Source organism: Chrysemys picta, chromosome 2 (genome assembly GCF_011386835.1).
Source record: "Chrysemys picta bellii isolate R12L10 chromosome 2, ASM1138683v2, whole genome shotgun sequence".
Lineage (NCBI taxonomy): Eukaryota > Metazoa > Chordata > Testudines > Emydidae > Chrysemys > Chrysemys picta.
Genome location: NC_088792.1, coordinates 93,088,178 through 93,115,423, shown reverse-complemented (window position 1 = coordinate 93,115,423; position 27,246 = coordinate 93,088,178). Strand labels below are relative to the sequence as shown.

General features: G+C 45.0%; 1 protein-coding gene across 1 annotated transcript in view; it reads left to right on the top strand.

Moving 5' to 3' along the window:
* The first annotated feature begins 8,195 nt into the window (after positions 1-8,195).
* The window catches only part of LOC101951919 (uncharacterized), a 64,315-nt gene continuing 45,264 nt past the window's right edge, over positions 8,196-27,246 (top strand). The window contains exons 1-2 of the mRNA XM_065583774.1: positions 8,196-8,258; positions 22,448-22,561. The gene's annotated coding sequence lies outside the window, so the exon portion shown is untranslated. The remainder of the gene's footprint in view (positions 8,259-22,447; positions 22,562-27,246) is intronic.

Genomic DNA, 27,246 nt, shown 5'->3' with positions numbered 1-27,246 from the left:
GGGATGCCTGGGACCCCATCACTGCCGGTAATACTGGTTGCCCAGCTACCATAGTTGCCCTCCTCCCCAGCCTGCCATTGCCTTCGCTTGGGCCCCAGTGGTGGCCACCCTGGTGTGCCCAGACGAGCGGGCGGGCCCCGCCTCTGTCGTGTGTGGTTTGGCAGGGCCTGTGGAGGAGAGGGTGGAGCCCTCTGCCACTGCCCGGGGGAGCTTTCCTTTCCCCATGCTCTCTCCCCATTACCTCCCTGACCCTTGCCCCTATCGCCCTTGCCCCCTGGCTCCGTCCCTGCTGGCCAGCATTCCGCTAACACCTTGGAGGACTGGGTTCTCATCCCGGGGAAACGGGACAAGAGGAAGGCATGGGCCCAGCACCTCCCCCTCGATGCGGAGAGGGAGGAGGCTCCCTGCAAGACCAGAAGGGGGGCTGCTGATGCTGAGCCTTCCATCGCGCCCGATGATAAGGTCTGACAACTAGAACCGACTGGGGAAGTCATGGCAGCAAAGAGAGGAAGTACTGCCCCCTTCTGGAGTCCCTTCTCATGGGAGTCTTGGATGTAGTCCCCTCCACCCCCTTGTCATCTGCCCCCCCAACCTCCCTGTCAGCACCGAGGTGAATGCTGCCTTGGTGGCTGGTGGGGAAGATTCTGGAGTAGCGGATGGGGACTTGCGCTCCATTTTTGAGGAGATCGAGGACCTGGGTCTGACCTTGGTCACCCTGGGTGAGGATGATCCCCTGCCAGCAGGCCTCAATCTGGGCAGCAGTTCCTTCACGCTGCCCCCTCCTCCTCTCTTCCTATTCCCCTGACCCCTGCCCTCAGCTCTGACTACTGGGTGCCCTTGGGTTCATCTACCCACCCATCCGTGTACGGCACCTTGCTTGTAGCCGCCAAACCAGCTGCGGCGATGGCCAATGCCGAGAGGCTGGACCTCAAGCTGCTGGGTGCACCTCCTACTGATGTGGGGCAGCTGCCTTCTCTCCTGGTTGGAGGCCCAGCTGCTGACATCACGTTCCCTGATGCTGTGGCTGCAGGTGCTAAGTCTGTTATGGCAGGGCTCTCTTCCTGTTCCCTCGACCCCCATGCCCGGTCAAGAGGGGCCGCACCCCGGTAGCTTGGCTGCCGGGATCCCCGATCTCAGTTCTGCCCCTGTTTCTGATCATGTTCTCATCCCTGATGCCATTCCTGCTTCCTCCCCTTTCACCTCCCATGTTATTGCCACCCCCGGGGTCGTCTCTTTTCCCTTTCCATCCAATGGCCCTCGGAAAGTGGTTTTTGTGTTCCCCTCTCCTGATCCCTTAGGGACTAATGTTTTCCCTCCGCTGGCCCTTCCATGCCGGGGTCTGAGATGGCCTGTGTGGCACCCGCAGAACGGGTGTTGTGCCGAGGCTCTGCTCCCTGCCTCCCCGTCTCCGTAGGCCATGCGGCTGTCGTGGGGATCCAGCTGGGAGACACCTGGGGTTCTGTGACTCCAGCCCCCGATGCGCTGCAAGACAATCTGCGTGTCTTTCTCCTGGACACTCATGGTTCCTGGAATAAGGTGCAGCTTGCTCTCCAGTGCTGAAGAAATTTCCATCGCATCCTCCAGGCTCTGAGGGCCATTTTGGAGGAGGATAAAGGGATTGGAAGGGAGGATGCTACAGCCTACCAGTGGGCCTGCAGCTTCCGTGATTCCCTGATGATTTTCGGAGTCAGTCACGGATTGCTGCGGGTTTCAATGGGGGCCGCTAGCATCCCTGTCCACGAGGATTCCCCCCAGGCCTTGCCATGGCACCGATCATCTTCACCACACTGAACACCTGGGACTGTAGAGTATCCACAGGTACCAGGTGCTCTCCTTCCTTCAGGATGGGGGGGAGGCTAGCTGGCAGCTGGAGTGGGGGGACAGGATGTATTTTAGTCATCTCACAGTTTGTATGGCTGGAGCGGCCACCCTGTTCTCCCCCGACCTATGGTCCAAGGTGTTGGGGGTTGCTGAGTTTGTGCCGGGCTGCCTGCTGCACCTCTGGGCTCACGTGAAGGGGCTGGCATTGAACCTTGTCAATGTCTATGCCCCATCATTGGAGCAGGTGTGGGTTTTTTGGCAGGTGTCTGCCTTCCTCGGCTCCTTGGATCCTTGCAAGTGCCTGGTCCGGGGAGGGGACTTAAACACCACCCTTGAAGAGTGGGACCGCTTGGGGACTGAGCAATGCCCGGCTGCCGCAGACGTCCTCTGGGAGATTGTAGACCGTCACTCCCTGGTGGACATCTGGCATGACCACCACCCGGATGATGAGTATTTTTACTTACGTCCAGGTGGAGGTAGACTGGTCACACCACTCCCGGTTGGATTGCATTTATTTATCTCGTCATCATCTTTCGCAGGCCCGCTCCTTCAGCATGTGGCCAGCCCGGTTCTCGGACGACCATCTGGTGGCCGTGACGGCCTCTCTGACTTCAGAGAGGCCGCGGACAGCCTATTGGTACTTTAACAATAGCCTACTGGAGGATGTGGGCTTTGTGGCGTCCTTCTGGGAGTTCTGGCTGGCATGGTGAGGGCAGAAGTGCACCTTTCCCTTGTCACAGCGGTGGTGGGATGTGGGGAAGTTGCGTGCCCAGCTTTACTGTCACGACTACACCCGGGACACAAGCTGGTGGTGGGATATGGTGATAGAGCAACTTGAGGGGGAGGTCTTGGAGCTGGAGAGGTGTCTGGCCACCATCCCTCTGCAGAGCATGCTGGGAGAAGCGGGAGGAGCGCCAAGCCCTTGAGGACCATCGGGCTTGGGATGTGTTCGTTCGATTCCGCATCCGTCTCCTTCGGGAGATGGATTGCGGCTCCCGCTTCTTCTACACCATGGAGAAAAGGAGGGGAACTAAGAAGCACGTCACCTGCCTTTTGGCAGAAGACAGCACGCCGCTCACGGATCCAGAGGATATGCATGGAAGGGCCAGGGCCTTCTATGCTACTCTTTTCTCCCCAGATTCAACCAACGCCAATGCCTGTGGAGTGTTCTAGGATGAATTCCTGACAGTCAGCATGGGTGACTAGGACTGGCTGGAGCTGCCTCTCACTCTTGCCGAGTTCCCAGAAGCCCTCTGTCTCATGCCCACTAAAAAATTTCCGTGCAAGGACAGGCTGACTGTGGAGTTCTACCACGCATTCTGGGATGTCCTTGACCCAAACCTTGTCGTTGTCTGGGCCGAGTCCTTGGGGAGTGGAGTCCTCCCCTCTGTCGTGCAGGCGAGCTGTGCTCATCTTGCTTCCAAAGAAGGGGGATCTCCTCAACCTTTGAAACTGGCATCCCATCTTGCTCCTCAGCATGGACTACAAAGTTGTAGCAAAGGCCAACTCGCTGTGGCTGGGGTCCATGTTGGCAGACTTGGTCCACCCTGACCAGACCTACACTGTGCTGAGCCATACCATCTTTTACAACTTGTATTTGGTCTGGGATCTCTTAGAGCTTGGGTGTAGGGATGGTCTGTCGTTCGTCCTCTTGTCCCTGGACCAGGAGAAGGCTTTTGACAGGGTGGACCACAGGTATCTCCTGCGCACTCTGGGGCCCAAAGCCGAATGCCCACAGTTTGTGGGTTTTCTCCAGGTACTGTACACCTCTGCGAAGTGTTTGGTGAAGCTCAACTGGAGCCTGACTGAACCAGTCAGCTTCTGGCGAGGGGTGTGTCAAAGCTGTCAGGCCATCTGTATGCTCTGGCGATGGAGCCCTTCCTCTGTCTCCTCCGTCGGAGGCTGAGGGAGTTGGTGCTCTGTGAGCCGGAGTTGCAGCTGGTCCTGTTACTGTTCGCCGATGATGTGCTCCTCGTGGTCCAGGAGCTGGGTGACCTGGTGCGGGTGGAGGCCTGCCAGGTGATCTCCTCAGCGGCCTCCTCCACCTGGGTCAAGAGCTCTGGCCTGATGGTCGAGACCGGGTGGCAGGTGAGCTCCCTCTCATGCGTGCTTCAGATCATTCAGTGGAGGGCGGGTCCGCTACTCTATCTCGGCATTTACCTTTCCGCCACACGTTCTTCTCTGCCAGACAACTGGCAAGGCTTGGAGGGCAGGGTGGCTGAGCAGCTGCAGAAGTGGACAGGACTACTCCGGTGCCTTTTCCTGTGGGGGAGGGCACTGGTGCTCAATCAGCTAGTCCTGGCCATGCTCTGGCACTGGCTCAACACCCTGATCCCAGCCTCAGGTTTCCTGGCCCATCTCCAGAAGTTAGTTCTGGAGTTCTTTTGGCCAGGACTGAGTGGGTTTCAGAAGGGGTCTTGAGTCTCCCCCTGGAGGAGTGAGGACAGGGCCTGATTTTCCTTTGCACTCAGGTGTGTACTTCAGGAGGTGAAGGCAGCCTTGTCGCCCATCTCTCAGGTTTACCTTGAGTGAGTCCTGCAGGAGGGTGCTCCCTGCCCATCCTAAACCCTGGGTCCTCCAGATCTTTTCATTGGGCCCTTGCCCCATGAGCCTCTCCCCCCTGGCTGTCCTCCCCGCACACCCTGAGCCGGCTGTCTGACCTGCAGCTGGTTCACTTCCAAACTGTGCCAAGGGCATCTCTGCACATGCTCGTGCTCCATACTCTTCATTTCCTCACCCTCGTGTCCCATCCCGACACTAAGTGGCGGGACCTGTTGCCACCTACTGAGAGTGAGGAACCTCGGTGGGCCAGCCTATATTCCATCTTGGTCCCGCTGGGGATATTAGTTGGCAGCTCCTTCGTGGACATGTATGTGGCATAGTTTCCGATGCCTATCCCTTTTGCGGCGCGAGGGAGACCCTGGCTCACGCCGACCTTGAGTGTGCCAGATTGCAGCCCCTATTCTGGCTCCTTTCGGACTTCCTTCTGCATTTTTGGCGGCACTTCTCCCCCCATCTTCTTATATATGCACACCCTCTCCGTGGCCCCACAAAGTTGTGGGACCGCCTCGTCAACTTCCTCTTAGCGATGGCCAAAGTGGTCATCGATAACACCAGGGAGAGGAGGTTGGTTGAGAGGGTTCTTTGTGACTGTGGATCATATTTCTGTTGACACCTTCGAGGAGCAGTGGGCGCTGTCCGTGGTTCTCTGCTCAGTGTCCCCTTCAGGTTCCCTAGTTTTGACCCTTTGACCCTCATGGCTGTCTTGATTTTTTCTGTTGTCCCCCGTACTTACTTGTGTTCCAGGCTCAGTAGATCCTCCCCAGAGGCAGGGGATGGTCCTTTAGCTGTGGGCGGGCTTGTGTCTGCCCATTCCCCAGAATCCAACAAGATCACCCTCTTACAGCTGCCCCGCCTGACTTTGTCACAGTATGAACTAAGAACTAATTCTTACTACAGGTATATAGCACCTGGCATCGTAGACCTCTGTCTTGTTTGGAAAGAGAAATAAATAATTATAACAATGATAGTTGGGATTTTCTAAGGGGCCTAAGAGAGTTAGGCACTCAGGCCCTATTGGAATTTGGGTGCCTTACTCCCTTAGATCTCCTTGGAAATCCCAGTCAATAATAACAATTAATGCACACACGAATCATTTAGCTATCTCTTTCTTTTTTAAAGATACCAACTAATAATGGATGACTGTGCTGTAAATCATATTTGTTCCTTCAGAGAAGCAGCTAAAATGGCAAGACTTTTGTTGCTTTGTTTGTATCCAGCCCCCACAACTCAGCTGAATAAATTGAGGGGAGGGGGGGGAAATTGCATTGCAGTTGTGAAATTCTGTACTGGATTTAGGTCCAGTGTGAATGATAACAGCCAGATTCTAACCTATCCTTTAATATTGTGGCTCATAATGGAAATGACAGACTTTTAGCTGCACTGATGAGTGCTCTAATAATTTCACCAATAATTTCCTTAAGCTAATAAACTTTCACAGTCATTGGATCCATGTCATTTTACGTTGACTTGACTTCAAATTTGAGACATTTCTCTTTTTGAGGGGTTGGGGGGACGGGGGCAAAGAATGCGTTTAGAAGTTGAACAGACTATTTCCGTTGTACTTAATTATGTTTTTGTTGGCTTTGTTTAAGCAGTTTCCTCCTTGGCAGGTAGGTAGTTAGCTTTAAAACCCTCCACATGTGTGTGGGTTTTGACCTGTTCATGCTAGTAACCAGAAACTGGTAAAGAGGGCACTTGTGAAATGTGGGGAAGGAGATCTTCCAACAGGGAATGTCCCTCTAGCAGGTGTCATCCACATGTTCGGAAAGGGATTTCTTTATGTACATTGGGCCTAATGGGGAGGTCTCTTCTCAATTTTCACTCAGATGCCCAATGTTTGATTCCCTTTGGGAGTTTATCTGAATAAAGACTACGTAAAAACCGAGGGCCTGATTTGCATCCCCAAGATCTGTACGTGGACAGGATGCTCTTTGTGCGGTGTTCTCTTCCTGCAAGAAAGGAAGAATGCTACTTCTCTCCTCCCACCCACTCCTCTGGATCCCACAGAAGACTTTACATGGGTCCAGCAATCCGCAAAGAGGGGGAGCCAGTGGGCCAGGGCAGGGCTGAAAGGTGACATGTTTCCTTACACACATGCACAACCATTGCAGAGATTCTCTTGGAAAGATAAGACCGGTATTATCTTTCTACAGAGATGGACCTCAGAAAGGTAATGCCATCTGGGCCTGTCTGAGCTTTCTGAGGTCCCTCTCTCTAGCTGGGACCCTCTCTTAAAGGTTGATGACTCCTGGGTGCAGCTGGCTGCAGAAATGATCTGTGCATCTCTAATAGAGTTTGCAAACTTGTTTATTCACATCACCGATGGAATATTTTCCTAATCTTGAAAGGTATTTCCCCCCCCTCAAAGGATCTCGACAGCAAGAGGTGGTTAAAATCCTTACTTTTCCCCCTCTGTGTGTGTTGTACATGTGAGCTGTGCACTGTATAACATAATTACTGCTGGCATCAAAGGTGGCAATGGCTGTGCCATCTTTACTGATTGATTAGAGCTCCAGACTTAAATGAAATTAGATCATTAAAGTTTGTGAAAGACTGTTAGTTTCCATTAAGCCAGTCTGGGTTTTCTATTATTTAACTCTCCCTTTATCTGCAGCATTTAGTTCTGGTTTTCTGAACAGACACAAAATTATGATGCTTTCTGTGGGTTCCATTTTGGGAACATCACAGCATGTTAGTGCAAGGGACCGAGTGGAGAAGTGGCAGGTATGCAGAACCCTTGAGTGTATTCAAACCTCAATGGGGGGAGCCATGCCCTAGGAGCCCGGAAAGCATGCTCATATTCTGAACATGTGCAAAGTATGCTAAGCCAGCCTCTTATCTTAGCATAGAATGGGAGAGTAGTGGCACTACCTTCCTCCCCACCCCCAATTTGACTCCTGTTTCTGGAGGAGAGGGGTTCACATTTCTCCAGTCCTTGGAAATCCTGCAGATCTACTAACCCTCATTGCCAGACATGTAGTCGTCAGATGGGTCTGTTCTGTTAAAATCCAGGAAACATTTCACATTGCATTTTAGGGCAAGATTGCTTTTAAAAATTCATTCCTACAAGCTCCTCTTTCTGTATGCCATTCATCTCATCCCATGTAAACATTGCTGAGATAACAGTTAGTGCCATAGCAGCTTACATGCAGTTATATTAGGACAATGGCTGGCATAAGAGTTGCTTTGATGTAAGTGAGGGCAGAATGTGTCCTACAGGATCATTGTTGTTGGTGATGACATGGGAAAAGGTAAGCCTGACTTTAACATTCCAAATCGGGTTTACAGGCCTTGCAATTAGGAGAACTATCTTCTTACTTGTAAATTGTGTACATTTGAGAGAAATCACTGAGGCCCAAGTATGAAACCACTATGACAACAGTTTTTCAGTCACCTCTCAGAGCAGAACTGTGCCCTACCTTGCATTTAAAACTTCATTAACAATCTGTTGATGCGCCAAGAGGAGTAGACTCCAGCTTGCTTTCCCATGATTGTTTTGGCCTTACTGTGCAAATGGGAATAACAAGTAGTACATAACTGACTCTTTGAATGCACACGGGGAGTAGACTAGCAATTAAGAGCATGCTATTTTTGCAGAGTCACTTTTCCGAGTAAAACTGAATGTTAAAGAGCAAGCAGGATGCTTACACCTGTGGAAATAAGAGCTTTCTCTTGAATCAAAAGATCCCTTGAACCTGTAACACCTGCATCAGTTCACAAAGCTGCAGTTACTAATGGTAATGGGGTTGCTTTCAAGATTATTGGTCAAAATTCCATGCTCATTAGCTTTTAAAAGATGTGGCCTTTTACATAACACAATCATGTTGTCTGTCCCCTTTTCTTCCACAAATCTTCAAACACTCCCACCCAGGAAGGTAAGTGATTTTTATCCTTTCTGTTCTATATGTTAATACCCTATGAGCTCTGTCATTTTCACCACTGGGATTACAGGGTTTATCTAATTTTAGAACTGATTTTTTTTAACTTGCCCTATGTTTGTGGGATTGTAAACATACTCTAACATGCATGAGTAAGTTTATGTACTTACAGCGATGTTGATACTAAAAGATATAAAAAAATCATCAGGTTTTTCTGTGTTTTGCTCAATGTAGCACAGTTGCTAAAATGTAGTGGTCTTTAGTCATACAAAATTGTTATAATCTGCCTGTGTCTTTCCTAGCTTTGTGTTGGGTGCCTGGAATAGGTTAAAGTAAGGGCACAGCTAACACTGAGGTGTTTGGGGGTCAAACTGTCTGAGAAAACAAGTGAGATGGAACTTTAGGTATGGCCAGCTGCTTCTCAAGCCACAGGAAATTCTTATACACCTCTATTTACCTGACCTAGTCAAAGTATATTGAGATTCAGAAGATGTTATTCCTGGCTCTGCTACAGGCTTACTGTATCATCATGGGCAAGTCATTTAACAGCCGCATGCCTCGGTTTCCCCATCTACATAATTAGGCTCATGTTAATTTATCTTTATAAAGTGCTTTGAGATCATCACATGAAAATCAGTATACGTGCCAAACTTCGATATCCATAGTAGTGGTAGTATTATTGGCACTGGTGGATTATTGGGGACAATGCTATTGGTACTAGTGTTCAGTGTTAATATATAGTCCGATAAATGTATTAGAAGTACACTCTTTAGTCTTTAACGCCTATGGTTGTGCCTTTTGTGGAAAACAGCAAAGAATTTGGCTCAGGCGCTCTTCTGGCTTGGGACAGGAAAGTTGCCACAGGGAGAACATTTTGATATCAAAGTGGGATAGAATGGGAAATGTTGGCACTAAATTATCTTCACTGATGGTATTGGATTTCCATTTGTGTTGTAGCAACATCCTCCCTTTTAGATAGGGAAAACATGGTGCTCAAGTAGTAAAGTGAGCATGCAGAGTGCTAGAGACAGCTTAGTGTTATACGTATGCTTCAGCTGCAGGATTGAGCAAGTGCTGCTACCCAATACAAAATGTAACTTCCCATTATAAAGATTGTTTTATGTTGGTGATTTTGAGCTAGACTTTGTTTAATGCTAATTTTTCTGTCAAAGAAATTGAAGGTGTCCCTTGACCTCCTCCAACCCCCCTCAAAAGAGATACTCTTGTGGGAGCACATTCATTTTATCATAGAATCAATTTTTCAGCATGGGATTATACAGTTTGGCTGTATAGGCTTAAGGCTTTTAATTTGCTTACACATAGATAGACTGGCTTGAGCTCTATACATCACCAGATCAATGCAAATCTGTTTACTCAAAACTTGCTTCAATTTAAAAAAAATTCCATTAACCAGCAATAAAGGCCCTGGATTAATATAATTACTATAGGGTTCCAAGCACACGGAAGGATTGGGTATTTTCTATAATGACCTTAACAATAATACGGTGGAACTTCTTTCCAGAAAAATAGGAACTGAAAAGGAAAGAGAAAAGAGTGTAGATAAATTTTAGATCTTTCCTTTAGCTTTAAATCTAATATTTGAAAACCACACCAGTGATAATGTAGGGGAATACTCACACAGTTTCTGCCAGGAGAGTTTGGACTGGCAGAAAGAACTGGGGAAAATACAGAGGGGCAGGAGTCCTGGAAGGGAGACAGAGAAGTAGGGGACTAGGAAGGACATGAAAGAAATTTTATGTTTTTAGACGAAGCCAATGTTTGTAATGGGCGAGAAAGAAGAAATACTTTGATAGTTATAAGTCCTGTATCTTGGAAATGTCTTGTCCAGTTGACTTCAATTTTTTCAGAATATCTTTTCTATGACAACAGCCCACCTTTGCGAAATGTGCAACACATATCCCTGGGGGAATTTTGCGTCACTGCGCATGCGCCAAATTCACAGCCCACACAGATTTCTTTGTTTCCCCGCAGAAAAATGACTTCTGACAGTGAAGTTTCAAGAGCGGTCACGTGCCCCTCCCCAGCAGTGTAGGCAGGCTGGTTTGGATGCTCAGAGCATCTGGCAGAGATGGAAATCACCGCTGGGGCAGTGGGACTGGGCAGCCATGCGTGAGAGAGAGAGAGACACTCTGTCCCTCACTCACTGTTGCAGCACGCTCAGCATGGAGGGGCAGGGCTTTGGGGTGTTTCTGACAAGGCAAGTGTGTGGCAGGCTCTGTCCCTCAGGCAGAGCAGAATGGAGGAGAATGCTTAGTGAATTTTTCCCATTGTTCTTCGTGAATTCCCCCAGAAGTATAAAACGGGTGTAAAAAATTTTAAGTCTTCTTTACATTGCCAGAGTGGTGTAAAGGACAGTTTGGCCTCATAAATGCTTATAGTGCTTTAGTGATTAGAACTGGTCTAAATTTTTGAATTGGAAAAATTTCTGATCAAAACGTGCTGCATGAATTGTTCGCTACTGTCCTTTCTGGAGATGGTCAGTAGCCAATATGAATTGTGAGTTTGAGTCCCCAGCCTTTGCTTGCTCTTCAGTTGCCTATGATGTAACATAGGCTGCATATATTTGTTGACTAATAACTAGAAGTAAAGAGCCAATACTAGCTACATTACTATTAGAGGGGGTTTGGGGATTTCCTCCAATGCCCCCACTCCATCCATTGTACTATAGTTTAAATAAATTACCAAAATAATTGAAACCAGCATGATTATATTGTGTTATTTTAACACATAAAATATGCAGAATTTTAAAATATTGTGTGCAGAATTTTTAATTTTTTGGCACAGAACTCTCCCAGGAGTAAACACAAAATACATTTGAGGGTGATAGTGTGGGAAAAAATCAGGCTTGTCCTAGAAAGGTTATTACAATCTTAACTAGGTAGAGACTGTGATTTTGCCATAAGAAACCATTACCAAAGTTGCATTTCTCTGTTAGGGTATGTATGCACAGCAGCTGGGATGTGTAATTCCCAGCTTGGGTAGACCTACAACTGCTGGCTTACCTTGAACTAGCATGCTAAAAATAACAGTGTGGCAGTGGCATGGGTGGTGGCTCAGGCTAGCCACTCAAGTACATGTACCCAGAGGATTGGGCAGGATCAGACAGCAGTTCAGTCTGGCCACCCAGGTAGTCACGGCTACACTTATTTTTAGCATGCTAGCTTGATCAAAGCTAGCACATCTACCTGAGCTGGAAAATACATCCCTGGCTGCAGATGTAATCGGTGGGTTTCTCCACACACAGAGTGAAAAGATACTTTCAGTCAAATGACCCTTTTATTTAGATTAAGCATGGGCTTTGCAAAGAAGTTGCACTTAATTCCAAAGAAAATTTACAGCAGGAGATTGGCACCTAACTCCCTTGGGGCCTCTGAAAATCCCAGCCTATAAAAACAACAAAATGAGAGAGGACAAAAATAGTTTCCATGAAAGAATGTGACTCTGTCTATTCAGTCTCCTTGGAACTTGCCACAAAATGGCAGCCTATCTCTTCAGACAGATGTCATTAAGAAACTTGAAGGCCACATAGAACAAAGGTATAACTGTTTCATACAGGAGAGCCATGGTTAGGGTGACCACCCATCCTGAATTGGGTGGGATAGTCCTGAAATGCAGAGTTCAAGTCCCGGTCCTGTGCTGAATGTTTCCAGGGCAGCATTTGTCCTGGATTCCCTGCGCCACCGTTCCACACCTGCCTGGGCTCAGGGGCAGATCCAGCTTCTTCCTGATGGGGGAGGGTGAGGTGGGCCTTGACTCGTCTGCCTCGTCATGAGGCCCTCACCTCCTCTCAGAGTGGCCCTGGCTCTCTGGGTGGCTCTTACCACTGCCTGCCTTTGGCTTCTAGCCAGGCCAGGGGGTGGGGCCTTGGGAGGAAGAGGAGGAGCAGGGCGTGGGACCATTGACGGGGTCGGGGCTTCTGCATGTGTCCTGGTTTTGCCTTTTGAAAAGGTGGTCACCTAGTCACAGGGAGAGGTGTGCTTTAGATCCAGACTTCCAAAGCTTTCACTGTAACTGTTACAATGTATTAAAAACATAAGGATGTGGGGAAAGGGATGAGGACTGGGATGATAAAGCAAGGATCACAAATGTTCTGTAGTGAAATGGAGTTAAGGAAATGGTCCCTTCATCTCCTAAATGTGATGGGGGATGTGTGTGTGAGGGGAGCCAAAGGATGGGCATTGGATCCATCCTTAATGGTTGCATTTGAGGGTGTGACATTTGGATTAATTTTTTTTAAAGCTGCTCAAAATGTTTCAGTTTTGATTTTTTTTTCCAATGAAAATTGTATTCAAATATTTAAATTGATTGAGGGGGACTGTAAAATGTTGCGAATCAGGGAAATTTGGGATTTTTGAGATGTGTGAAATATTTTACTGGGTTTTTTTGATCAGCTCTGTTGCAGGATTTTGGAATAGTTGCAAAATAAGGACAATCTTTGCACCAAATTCTGTCCAGGAATGCAGGTGCAGGGCTCCCACAAACTTCCGTAGGAGCTATCTACATATAAGGAAATTCTATCTTGAAGACTACACTGTTTTTCTCTGGCTTGGGCCACTTACTCAGCCACGGGTCTGATGTTTGAAATTCTTTCAGCAGTAGTATATTTATTTTTCACCAGCATGAAATGCTGTAAGAAGACTTCATAGTATTTGTCCCAAGCTTTATGTTTAGTTAAAAATTCATGAAAATTTTTTCATTCATCAGTAACTTTTTGGAAAGTAAAGAGAAACTGATGTCATGAAGGCACAGCCGGCTCCAGGCACCAGCTTGTCAAGCAGGTGCTTGGGGCGGCCACTCCGGAGAGGAGCGGCATGTTCAGATATTCGGCGGACGGTCCCTCGCTCGGAGCAAAGGACCTTCCGCCGAATTGCCGCTGCAGATCGCGATTGCGGCTTTTTTTTTTTTTTTTTTTTTTCTGCTTGGGACGGCCAAAATGCTGGAGCCGGCTCTGCATGAAGGCAGATTATGGCCTAATGCACCCGCCGGAAAAACATTATAGAAAAACAATAGATTCCATATTGAAATCTGAAAGTGACAATGTAGCTATCTATACAACAGTTTTCTAAGCTCACTTAGGCCTGGTCTGCACTTACATTTTTTTGCTGGCATAGCTGTGTTTGGTTAGGAGTGTAGGGGCAGAAAAATCACACTACCAAGCAATATAGCTATGCTGGGAAAAAATCCCCAGTGTAGATGCAGTTATGCTGTCAAAAAAGTGCTTTAGCTGGTATAGCTTTTTTTAATTCAGGGAACTGGTATAAGGTGTCTCCACTAGGAGGGTTTGCCAGTAAAACTAAACCTAGTCTGGCTATAGGAGCTATAGCTACATTGGCAAGACCTTTCCAGCATGGACAAAGCCTCAGCCTTTATGACTCATCTGCCCCTTAACTAGACGTCCCCAGGCAAATTTAAGCATTTTCTGTTTTTACACTTTATTTTCAATTTGTTTTGTTTCTCTGTTTGCTCAGTAAAGAAAAACCTACTTTAGTTTTTAGCCTTGTTCTTCAACCTCTGACCCCAAGCAGCCCTAGATTTGACCTTCTTTGACATTTAAACATTTTCTTCTTGAAGGAAAAACTTTTGGCCAATTCAGTTCTTCACTTTCAGCACCCCCGTCTCCTCTCCCCTCACTATGAAAAATCCAGAGTAAAATTCAGAGGATGAGAAAATGTGGTGGAACAGTTTCATTTTTTTCCCCCTACCAACAACTGAGCTTTGTTGTTCTAAGGAAAGCTGAAGGAATAGATTCTTTGTGGACTTTGGGTCAAGCTTGTTTGAAAAGGGAAAATCCTGTTTTTTTTTTTTTTTTTAAAAATTACTCATTGTCATTTTCATTAGTAATTTCAGGGATTGTGTATGTAAATGGTCTATAATAGCAACGTGTTCCTCTGATGGCTGCTGAATGGTATCCCAGAAGATACACTATGTGACATGACCCAATATATGTTTGGTGGTAAGTTATTTGGCAGATAGTGAGAAGGCATATTCTGGAAGTTTTTCACACTCCTGTAACCCCATTGGTGCTGGGAGTCAGGATTTCCTCATGTGAAGTGCTAATGCAAAATGCATTGGCACTTATCAGCAGGAGAGATGAGCCTATGGGTACCAGGGGGTAATTCAGTCCTTTTCAGTTAGTAGGGTGGGGTCAAGCCTTTCCTTGCACCAAAAAGAGAAGGAAAAACATCCCCACACTTGCTTTCATGATATTTAACAAAAATAACCTTTTTTTTTTTTTCTTTTAAAATTGTTTCCATTGCCTCTTCATCTGCCAGCCAGAGAAGCTACTATTGTGCCCTAATAGAGAGCTTTTTATCCATAGATCTCAAACTAATTTACAAAGTAAAGCATCATTATTCCCATTTTGCAGGTGGCTAACTTGAAGCTAAAGCCATTGTTTCAAAATGAAATCCCTCAACTTGGGTACCTAAATGAGAGACCTAATTTTCATAAATCAGGCCACTTTCATTCAGATGCCTAAATGTGGATCTAGGTCCTGTGATGAATTGCTGCAGAAAAGTGTCTGTCTCCTCCCAATCTGTGTTCTGTCCACTAGATCATAGGTGCCTAAACTGTGTCGGTCTGAGCTGATGTGGGGGGGGGTGGGATCCTTTCTCTAAGATGGGTGTTCTGTTTTCTTCTCCTCCCCTAGTGGAGCTCTGTAACTATGGGACCTATCACATTTGTTAGATATGCTATGTCTCTGTATGCTGATGGTCTGCAGTATCTTCCTAGATGGTGGGCTATGTGAGACTTGTGACGGGTTGGATCACAGAAACCCCCTTGGGAGCTGCTACCTGATGTGCAAAGACTACCCCTGCTCCTGTTTTCCCTGCCAGCTCAGGACTCCAGCACCCTGTCTTGCTGAGCCAGACACTCCTGTCTGTTCCAACACAGACCCAGGGTCTGAATCACTTGTCCCAAAGCTGCAAGTTTACCTGAAAACAGCTCACAGAAGTGTGCTTGTCTTTAGCACTCAGATGCCCAACTCCCAATGGGGTCTAAACCCAGATAAATCCATTTTACCCTGCATAAAGCTTATGCAGGGCAAACTCATAAATGGTTCGCCCTCTATAACACTGATAGAGAGAGAGATGCACAGTTGTTTGCTCCCCTTCAGGTATTAATACATACTCTGAGTAAATTACTAAATAAAAAGTGATTTTATTAAATACAGAAAGTAGGATTTAAGTGGTTCCAAGTAGTAACAGACAGAACAAAGTAAGTCACCAAGCAAAATAAAGTAAAATGTGCAAATCTATGTCTAATCAAGCTAAATACAGATAATCTCATCCTCAGAGATGCTTCAGTAAGTTTTTCTCAGACTGGACACCTTCCAGGCCTGGGCACAATTCTTTCCCCTGGTACAGCTTTTGTTCCAGCTCAGGTGATAACTAGGGGATTTTCCATGATGGCTCCTCTCCACCTTTGTTCTCTTCCACCCCTTTATATATCTTTTGCATAAGGCGGGAACCCTTTGTCCCTCTGGGTTTCCACCCCCCCTCACTGGAAAAGCACCAGGTTAAAGATGGATTCCAGTTCAGGTGACATGATCACATGTCACTGCAAGACTTCATTGCCCACTTGCCAGCACACACATATACAGGAAGACTAACAGGTAAACACAGCCAGCTGTAGACAATGGTCCTGGTTAATGGGAGTCATCAAGATTCCAAACCATCATTAATGGCCCACACTTTACATAATTACAATAGGCCCTCAGAGTTATGTTTTATATTTCTAGTTTTAGATACAAGAGTGGTACATTTCTACAAATAGGATGATCACACTCAGTAGATTATGAGCTTTGTAATGATACCTTACAAGAGACCTTTCGTACGAAGCATATCCCAGTTGCATTATATTCACTTATTATCAGATCTTTATAAAACCAGATAGACTGCACAACGTCACAGGACTGAGCTGTTTAGTTCAGTGTAATTTGCCACCTGCCTTTGTTGCTACAGCCAAAATAAAATGTTAGGGCTGGGTAGATACCATTTAAAAAAAATCACTTGTTACAAGCATTTGCATAAAGAACCCAATTATAAGAATGGTGCCTATCCAAACAGGGACCAGAATCAACAGCATATGACTTGCATGACCAATCACAGCGAGGCAATGCAGATCAAATTTTAAATAGCCATTGAGTAAGTTAAATTTGAGATGTTTGGATGCATCGTGCTGGAAATGCCAGGTATTTACAGCCTCTAATGGAATAAAAGCCAAGGCCAAGATTTTTTTGAAACCATATGCCTAAAGTTAGGCTTCTTAGTCCATAGATATTTCCCTAAATGAAAGTGGTCTAATTTCAGCAGCTGAAAATCTGCTGTTACAATCTAACCTATTAATAATGATTTGTATTACTGTAGCACCTACAAACCACAACCGTGATGGGAGTCCCAGTGTTCTAGGTGCCCTGCAAAGATGTACGTAAGACACAGTCCCTGCCCAAAATAATTTACAATCTCAATAGACAAGACTATAGCCGGTTGAAAATTTTCTGATGGAATCAGAAGTTTTTGACTGAATCAAAATGTGCCATATTTTCTGCCAGCTGGCTCCAGGGCAGCTGGCTGCCTAACTTCCTGGCTGTCTGGCCAGCCAGCTGGCTGTGAAGTTGGCTTGTCAGCCTGGTACTCTTTTTTTGAACATTTCTATTCCACAGAAGACTTTGCATTTGACTTTTTGTTCCAATTCTGAATAAAATAATAAGTTTGGAAACGTGTAATCTTCCATGGGATGGAAATTCTGGTCAAGACAGTAGAGTTTGGGAGGGGAAACAAAGGTAAAGTCTAACAATTTTTGTTTTTTTTTGTTTTGTTTTATTTTAAAGCCCCAGCTCATGGAGTCATGTGATTCCATGAGACTCTTGGCTTGTTTTTTTAAAAAAATTCTAGTATCCTTAAAGCCCAGAAACAAGAAGGCAAATAAAAAGAACCTAAAACGTATTCTCTTAAAATAATTTTTTAAAGCAAACCTCATGATTTTTGAGGCCCTGGTTAATGATTTTTGACCATTAGAGGTTGACAATACTGTTATCCACTAACTAGGCCACACTAATCTATCTTTTAACACCCCACTCATCACCATAGTTCAGTACCTGAGGACCTTACTTATTTCAAAAGAAACGCATAGATTCCCATACAGTCTGCTATCAAGTCTACTCTGAAATGACTTGCGTGATGGGGCTTCAACTGCTTTCAATTCTTTAGGAGTTTATTCCAGTCTAATATGTCCCACTGGTAGGGAATTTGTTCTGATAAATAGCCTAAATTTTTCTTTGCTCAATTTCATTCCTTTTCTTTACTCTTAGTGTCCCTTTGGACCACCACTGACAACTCCAAAAAGCCCTCAGAGGGCTGTTGAGAGGAAGGTTACTTTATGAACATACTGTACCAGATCTAACTGGTCCAGTTTTAGATTTCTTAAATACTGTTCCCAGGACATCATCCCTGCATATTTACCTTCTGTTTTAAACTTTCACAGACTGCCCTGGAAGAAGAATTGAAGTCTTAGCATAAGATAGCAGAAGATGTTGATTACCTAAATATTTTTATAATTGAAAATATTCCTTTTAGCTGTATTTTTAGAAGTCTCAGGAAAAGTGTTGCTTTTCCTGGTATTTTTTTTTTTTTATTTCTTTTCTCATTCATTAAAGTCTCAAGATCTTCTGTAGCAGAAAATGTCTACTAGGCAACTGCTAATGTAATTAATGATCTCACCAAAGTGACACTGTGAGAAAATGATTTCCCATAATGAATCACTGGCTTGATTAAAAGACCTGTGCTCATCTGAAGAAGCTGGGAATAGTAAGAAACCATAGACTGGAACTTCATATGTCTGTTTATATATGTTTCATTGGAATTCATAGGAATAATTTTCCAAAATGGCAAAGTATAGTGAACAAATTGCCATGTTATGAAAGATGGATCAGAAGGACCTAACTTTCATGAGTGTATGTGGGGGCATAAGGCCTACAGTGTTGTAATTCTACAGTGGGTGAGGAAGAAAATGGATATTTTTGTCACGATTGGAGCTGGTAACACCTGCAATGTCGGTTTGTGTGTTCTACCTGTTCGATACAGAAAATGGATTAACTGTTAACTCAAGGAGACTGCTGGCACTCGAATAATAAAACATTTTATATGACAAGATTGTATCATCAAACATTACAACCCATGATCGATGGGGACCCTATTCTGAAAGAAATCTTTACTGAACCCCCTCCTCTGGCCTTCAAACAAACCCCCTCTCCAAGCTCATCACCAGAAGCAAGCTCCCCACAGACAGGACACACCAACTCAAAGTGGCACCAGACCCTGCCAGAACAACAGATGCAAAACCTGCAGACATTTCACTGCTGCTACGATGATCAAGACCCCCCCACAACACCCCTTTCAAGATCCATGGGTCCTACACATGCCTATCACAACATGTGGTGTACCTCATCCATTGCACTGAATACCCCAGTACTGACTGTCTGGTTTCACTCACATAATGAGTACATTCTCAGATGAACTTATGTAGGAAATAAGACGACAAATGCTCGATCACCTGTGGGTGAACACTTTTCTATATCTGACCTATTAGTCTTCATCCTCAAAGGAAATCTGCAGAACACTTTCAAAAGACAAGCCTGGGAGCGTAAATTAATAACTTTGCTAGACGCTAAAAACCATGGTCTTAATAAAGACACTGTATTTATGGCTTATTACAATAATCCATAACCCACTATCCCTATGTTCCCCTATGACCACAGGGGGTGATTTTGTATTTAACTGTGACGCTCAGAGTACCTTTCCTAGACCCGAAGAAGAGCTCTGTGTAGCTCAAAAGCATCTCCCTGTCACCAACAGAAATTGGTCCAATAAAAGATATTACCTCACCCACCTTGTCTCTCGAAGGTACATGTGGGACTTGGACGTATATAAAATAAAATACCTGAAGATATTTTCAAGCTATATGTCAACATTGGGAAGTATTGTATAACATTGTTCATTAAATACATTTGTATTGCTGGCTAATCAGGGTGGATTGCCACTAAACACTTCCTACAGTATGCACCACTGTTTGCACAGACATGCAGGGCCAAATTTTCACTTAAGCTCAGCTAAGCTGAGCCCATAAAATGTGCCTGAGCAAAAGCCACATTTGTGTGCCTAGATGACTATTTTGACAGATCCAGACCAGTGCGGTACAGGAGTCTGGTAGAGGGCAAATATATTGGTCACTGGATGAGTAGTTTTCTGTTCCCTGAGTGACCAGAGCAGGGGCTGCACTAGAGGAATCAGGAACCTGCTAGAACCAGTTAAGACAGGCAGGCTAATTAGGACACCTGGAGCCAATTAAGAAGCTGCTAGAATCAATTAAGGCAGGCTAATCAGGGCACCTGGGTTTTGAAAAGGAGCTCACTTCAGTTTGTAGTGTGAGGAGCTGGGAGCAAGAGGCGCAAGGAGCTGAGAATGAGGGTGTGCTGTTGGAGGACTGAGGAGCACAAGCGTTATCAGACACCAGGAGGAAGGTCCTGTGTTTGAGGCTAAAGAAGGTGTTTGGAGGAGGCCATGGGGAAGTAGCCCAGGGAGTTGTAGCTGTCATGCAGCTGTTACAGGAGGCACTATAGATAGCTGCAGTCCACAGGGCCCTGGGCTGGAACTTGGAGTAGAAGGCGGGCCCAGGTTCTCCCCCCCAAACCTCCCAATTGACCTGGACTGTGGGTTCTTCCAGAGGGGAAGGTCTCTGGGCTGTTCCCCAACCCACATGGTGAATCTCTGAGGCAAGAAAATCCGCCAATAAGTGCAGGACCCACCAAGATAGAGGAGGAACTTTGTCACAGTATCTATTGAATAATAGTATGACCAATATAGCATACTAGAAATTCAGAGAGATGGGTAAAAGGGATAATCAGATCTTATGTTTCATGGTATCCTCCGATTTCTGCATGGATCAGGAAGAAATGCCACTCTTCTTCACCAGTCTAATATATAGCAGTTCACATTTGATCAAGTGCATTTGGTGATAGTGGGAACTCGGTCATAGGCCACTATCTGGTCTTGGTTGATAACCAGGCCATTCTAGTATGGCAGATCCTATGTTCTTGATTGCATGTGCAATAGGGGTAATGATACATCTATGGGTTCATTACAGGCATATGCAATTGCATCTTCTTAGGGTACAACTTAGGCACTTTTGAAAATTTGAGCTACAAAGGTTGACGTGAGTCTGCTTTGATGTGTCTTGTATTTCAGTCCAGAAAGTTTCCCTTTGATTTGGCTTGTCTGGCATTTGTGAGATCCTTTAGGAGAAATCCTCTCTGTTCTCTTCTGCTGACAGAGCAAAGGATGTAACATGGGAATTGGAAGATACTTTTGGCCATTGACAGTACCTCTGCAGACCACAATATTAATTGTTGTCATTTTATTCATCGCTCACCATTTATTTCAGCTTGGGAATCTTTTGTTGTCGTGGAGCTGCTTGCTCTACGTACCCTCAGTCTTCGGGATTCTTAATGTTTCATTTTCTTTTGTTAATTCATCCTTATCCTGGCATTACAAGAAGTGATACAAAGAGGTTCTACAAACAAATATAAGACGTTAAAGAATTCTCCTGTAACCAAGAACGTCATGGTGCCCTCAGCCTCCTGTTATCACCAGCCTATGACATCCCTTTTCAAATTTGCCGTTTTCTCAGGCATCACTTTGATTTTTGGGCCCTATATGGGTCTTACTCATCACTTTTGACAATTTAGATTGATTTTTTTGGGTGTCCAACTACAAACAACTTACAGGGGACTGATCTTCAGAAAATCCTGAGCACCAGCCCCCTGAAAATCAGGCCACAATTGAGATGTAGCGTTTCCTGTTTGTGGCTGATGACCTCCTTCCCTTCTCCAAGCTTCTTCACTCCCCACTCTGCATTTTGCAACCACTGCTTCTCCTGCTCACTTGAGATCCCCCCCCACCGTTTCCTCCTTCTAGCTCTTCAGACTTGCAAGGCCTCTCCATTAAGACTCAATGCCAGGGTGCAGTCCCAGTCTCGCTAAGCCTGGCATCCAGTTTAATCAGCCCTTTTCTCTGTGTGGCATTGTGGGTGTGACCCTCACTAGCTGTCTTCTGTGCTCACTGAACTTGGGCTGCCAATGCCATTCATTTACATATGTGGCCCTCTTTTCTGTGCCCTGCCCTGTCCTCCCAGGGCCATGTGTTTCTGTCATAGTTACCTCAAGACCAAAAATCTAAAAAAGAGAGAGAGGGAAGAATTTTTTCCCACTGATCTTGTGCCACTCCTAGCATGTGCTTCTCTTTCTGTGCTGCTTCCTTAAACTGTCAGACCTGTCCTCTGTTACTTTGTGTGGCCCTGCATGCCTGACTCAGCAATCTGGCTGAACCGGTGTTTCCATCTGTTTTGCTTTGCGCCAAGGCCTCTGTTTGTCTGAGCTCATGCTGTATGATCTGTTCTTGATCTGACTGAATCTGTTCTGCCCAGCTCTGCTAACAACCTGTACTGAAGCTCTAGTCTGTCTTTGTAATGGGCACGTGCATTGAGCTCTTGTTCCAGAGGTGGCACTGAGGCAAGTCATTAATGTGTGTGACTTGCATTTTATCTAGAGCGAGAACTCCCATGAACCCATCCCACTCCCCTATCTGAGAATAGTTAATAAAACACATTTGTCATGCTTAAAGTTTTTTGCTTTTAAAAAAAATTTGTGGAAGCCATGCCCTTCATTTTCCTTCTACCCAAAATGTCACACAGTGGGATAGGAAGTAGAGGGGAGTATTAGAAAAATCCATCTCTTTTCCTGTTTCTTCTCCTCCTCCCCCACTTCTCTTGAGCTGCTGGTGGCTCCTAAAAGGATTAATTAGAAAGATGTGAGCAGGGGTTGGAACGTCAAAAAACAATAGTCACTTTCATATCTGACCCCTATCACCAGCTGCAGAATTAACAAATTGAATGTCGTCAGCAAACAGGAGTTGCAGATGATATGAAGTTCATTACGAGCAGCACAGGGCTTGTGTTCAAAGCTCACTTTAAACAACTCTTGCTGATTAAATTCCATGCAGGAGCTCCTGCCAGAGACTGTTAGAAAATACGAACATCTAACAACTCCTTTTTTTTTTTTTTTTTTTTTTTTTTTTAACATGTGCCAATTATTTGTCTCCTATCTGCAGGTGCTGGCAAGTATCAGTGCTTTGGCCCCACTGTCTACAGTCTTATCCATTTGGCGCCTGATCTAGTGCTCTCACATTACCAGCAGTGGGTTCTGTTTTCGACTGTGAAAAGCTGTAAGCATAACTCCTGCTCTCCCCCCTCCTTTTTTTTCCCTCTCACCCTTCTACTCCCACAGCTCTTTTAAAGTGCCTGAAAGTGACAAAATAGACTCTTGGTAACCTTGTTAAAGATGTTATGAGGAAGCAGGGGGGGGGGGAAGTAACAAGTGCGACTGCACAAACTCAGGTATATTTCCATTGTCATCTTCCGTTTCAGTTGCGGCGGTTTTCTGCTTGTCCCAAATGCTCTTCCTTTCACATGATGGAAGCAGCTACATGTAGCAAAACTGGAGTGGTGTTCGAAGGTGCTAAAAATCTGTCAAGTCTATCCTTGTACGCAATCTCCTGCTCTTGCCTAGATAAAGAGGAAAGGAGGGCATGGAAGTGAACGAACATGGAAACATTTGTAAGATTTGGAGTGCCCGTGAAGGGGTTTAGCCCCTCTCTGGTAGGTTTTAGGTCAGGAATCTAAACTCAAACACACACAGATCAACCTTCCTCCCCCCCCCCACTCCCCCCCAGCACATTTTGTTCCTTGTCTATTCAGTCAGTCAAATAGATTTTTGAATTGGATAGCAATATTACTAGGAAATTCAGATGAGTCTTAGGGAGGATGTGGCAACCTACCCCAATGCAGTACATGATACTACAGAGGCCATGATGCAGTTAGCAGGATTCTAGCATCATTTTTCTTGGACTTGGCCCTCAGGGGGAAGGTACTCTTTAGATCTACCTATACTAGGAAGACTGTGCTGTCAGAGGATTATGTTGCAGTGTGGTAGTCCCCCATATATGTATCACAGGTTGGCCATTTCTAGGTAGATGATGAGTTTCTGTTGGTAATTTTATCAGTTGAGAAGTATTGTCCTCAATGCTTGGCGTTTATGTAGCCCTCAATGGAATTATAGGTTGCTGAAACTTTGTAGGTTTTCTATACGAGTTTCACTCATAGGAGATTTCTATTAGAAATGCAAACATTCAGGGTGTTTGACTCTGGGGTTTAGTTCAGTTTCCCAGGTTTCATGGTCCAATCGCATTTTCTCTTTCAGGCTATCTCCGAAACATATCCCCAGCATGACTATTCAAGATTACAAATTTATTTCATTGTAGCAAATGTCATTATACCTTTCCTTTATTTTCTCTTCTCTCCTTCAGTGCAGTCTGTAACATCTCTTTTTTTATTAGAGAATACCTGGTCATAGTGAAGTGGTTTGGCTTGTACTCCTGCATCTTGTGTTTCCTGTGATTGCGCTGCTATTTAGTTTTGGGAGAGAAAAAGCTGGTCTTTCAAAAAAAATCAGCCAGCTGGATTTTTCTGTTTGACTTCAGTGGAATTATATCACGGATGAATTTGGCTGATAGGGTCCTCTTACATCCAAAGTTCCCACTGCAATTTGTTTGCTTTTAAGTGTGTGTGTGTGGGGGGGGGGGGGGGGGGGGGAGAGGGAGGTTTGCCCAAATACGTGCCTACACATGGATCTAATAATGGCATTTAAGAGCCTGATTCCCAGAATTAGATAGCTGGGAAAACTTCATAAAAATTACATAGCATTACAAATTCAAAATTACACACCTATTACAGACTTCACTTGCATGTACATCTGCTCTTATCTGTCCATGCAATCCCAGTAATTGCATGTGCAAACACACATTGGTACTTCATAGCAGCAACTTCCGGCAATGACTGCCCTGTCACTAAAACATCAGCTCATTCCTCTAGAAGTTCTTTCACCCTAAAAATCAAGGTCACTCAACAATTCAAAAAGGTTAATGGGGAAAAACCCACCACCAGTGTAGCCATAAACTTCCACAAATAAAAACAAAATATAATCTTTATTTCCCTGCTTTATCCTCAATTCATTATCATTGCTTTGGCAGTGTGCACAGCATGTTGTAGTAATGTAATTAAGAGCATTAATCATAACAGCTTGTCTGTATGTCTGAGCATAGGTTGCTGCATTTCCTGCAGCCTCCTTGTTCCAGTGTTTACAGAAAATGTCATCCTTTATTTTACACATGCAAAGCGTTGCAGGTAAATATTACAATTCATTGCTATGTTAGTCATTGACACTGGCAGCTCCAGACAAAACTCCAACTTGCTCAGTCTCCCAAAAGCATGCTCCTCCATCCTGCACCTGTGTATAGGGTTGATAAATTCTCCAGATTTGTGTAATTATTGAATGGTTTCATTAGCCATGGTAAAAATGGGTACTCAATCACAATGGGGTTAGGACACCCTTGATGTTACTATTGCTTGATAGGGACAGAGTACTGGGAAATTTTTTTCAGAAGTTTCATTTAAAAAAAAATGGCATCATGCACTATCCCTGGTCACTCTATGTACTGTATATTTGATTGCTTAAGACCCAAATGGTTAACCAAATTTAGGGGTCTTGCAGGTTTTCTGTTAGGAGGATAAATTGATGATGGAGTCAAATATTTCTCTGAGGCAATCTTCTGCATATACAAAGAATATACAATGTTCTGTTTCCCTGAACACAGTAGGAGACCGTGCCTTAGCTTTCAGTTCCAAGCCCCTTTCCAGCCAGCACTTAGCAGAAAATTCTTAGATTTTTCTCAGGGTTAAGGTACAAGTGCTTCTCTGGCTGTGTCTAGTGCCTTCTGTCTCCTTCTGTGGTGTTTCTGCCGCTCTGTGTGTCTGTGGATGCACACACTTGCACATACACACAAGCAAAACCCTTCATCCACACAGCGCAGTTTTTGACTGGCCCTGAATGGCTGGCCTGTGGCTCCTGTTTCAGCTATCTGTTCCATAAAATGTATGTATGGTTTGTTCGTTCCACTTATCCTGAGTGAAGGGGGACAGTTACATTCACAAACTTCAAGGTTTAACTTAACATCCGGCATAACACACAGTTCCAGAAACCTCCCATGATAATCCACTGGGTACTGTACCTCCACTGAGTGACACCCCTCCACATTGTTATACTTCTGGGCTGTTTGTGGGTAATGGCAGCACAGAATGGGCTTGCAGGTTCCATCCATAGCTCCTGCATGTTCAAGAGATGTTTAAATCCTTCAGTAGTCTCTGGCACATAGGCCATCTTGATCATATGCTTTTACAACACTGTGTGTATTACCATGCAAACCTTCATGATATCAGACCTCCTCAGGGACTTCTTAATCCAATACTGATACCCAGATGACTGGTAACTGTGACAGGCCAAGTGCCTCTTTCGTTTCCATAGGAAGTGGCACTCTCAGGCTGGCTGCTTGGAAATTGTGGGACTAGCTGTCCAGAGAGATGTAGAAATATCTCCTTACTCATTCTGGAGTTATGCAGCCACTGTTTTTCATTCCACTTCTTGATGACTACTAATTCCCATCAGTCTGTGGTCATGGTCTGGTCCCCCAGTAGAAGCGCTCAACCTGGTGAACATTTGTCCTCAATACTGCATGGATCCAGCTAACCCAGACCTGCAGGTGCATGGTGGTTGCAGCATAACTCTATCTGCTGATCTTGGTCTCTCACTCCCCACACATGAAGCAAGAGCTGAACATTCATCCTGGATTTCATTTGGCGAAAAAGCCTAAGGTAAAAACACAAGTGCCTAGGGATTTATGGTAACTTGCCCACTGAATTATGAGTTTTTTGTTGGGCTATATATATATTATAAGATTTTATATATATAATCTTCCACAATTCCCATGGGCTGCCAGAAGACCCTTTGCCACTTCAGAGGCGACTTCTAATGGAGAGCAGTAGCAGGAACTGTGGGACAGGTACCCAAAAGGAAATGCAGCCACAACAGCGTAGAATAGTAGGCGTATAATTGTAAGGCAAAACTACAAGCAGCATGGCCAGTCTGGACACGCTACATCATTGGTGTGATCTCCTCTGTTCAGTTACCAATGGTTTATTTCCCTAGTGCAGATGCAGTCAGGGTGTCTGGGTCAAGCAAAGCCTATTAGTTTCTCATTAACATATACACCAGAAACCAGACTGAAAGATTTTTGTGTTTAAAAAAATAAGTTAGCGGACATCCTAGTGCTCCCCATTTCTCTAATCTTGTACAAATAGAGATGTACTTATAAGCAAATCCATTAAGTATTGTTTATGAGCTGTGACAGAGAGTGCAATAAAACCCATGTTTTGGCCCCTGGGCCTTCACCAGGACATTTCTTGATTGAAGAGGGCACCATATAAGTACTGTATTCCGTAGCTATACAAAAGCTGTAATAGAGTTAGCCAGCAGTAAAATTGTAATTAATGTCATGTAATATAAAGATTTACCATTTTCTCTGAGGACTCTCCCCTTAAGGCAGTTAGTTTGCGTCACTCAGTAATGTTCTAAATTAAAATGACCGTGCCCAACTCTCATTGCCCGCCCCTCCCCCAACCCTGAACCTCTTTATCCCTTTACGGTCCTCTGACTCTATGCATGTTCCATAGGATGTTTACCATGGGGTGCCACATCAGTAGAGAGGGACTATAAAGATATATTAAAATAATCAATCAATATTGGCATGGGTTTCTCTCTTTGCTTGTCTGGTGAAAAGTGAAACATTTTGTGGTTTGTTTAGTTTTTTCTTCCTTCAACCCTTTAGTTTTTTCTACAAGAACAGTGTCTTCCTCCCACTCTCCAAAATACTTCTGTATTGCTCTGAGGATGGTAAAAGTGCTATTGGAGCAGATTTTGAAAAATGGTGGTTTGCTTTTGCTACTTTTCTCTGTTAGG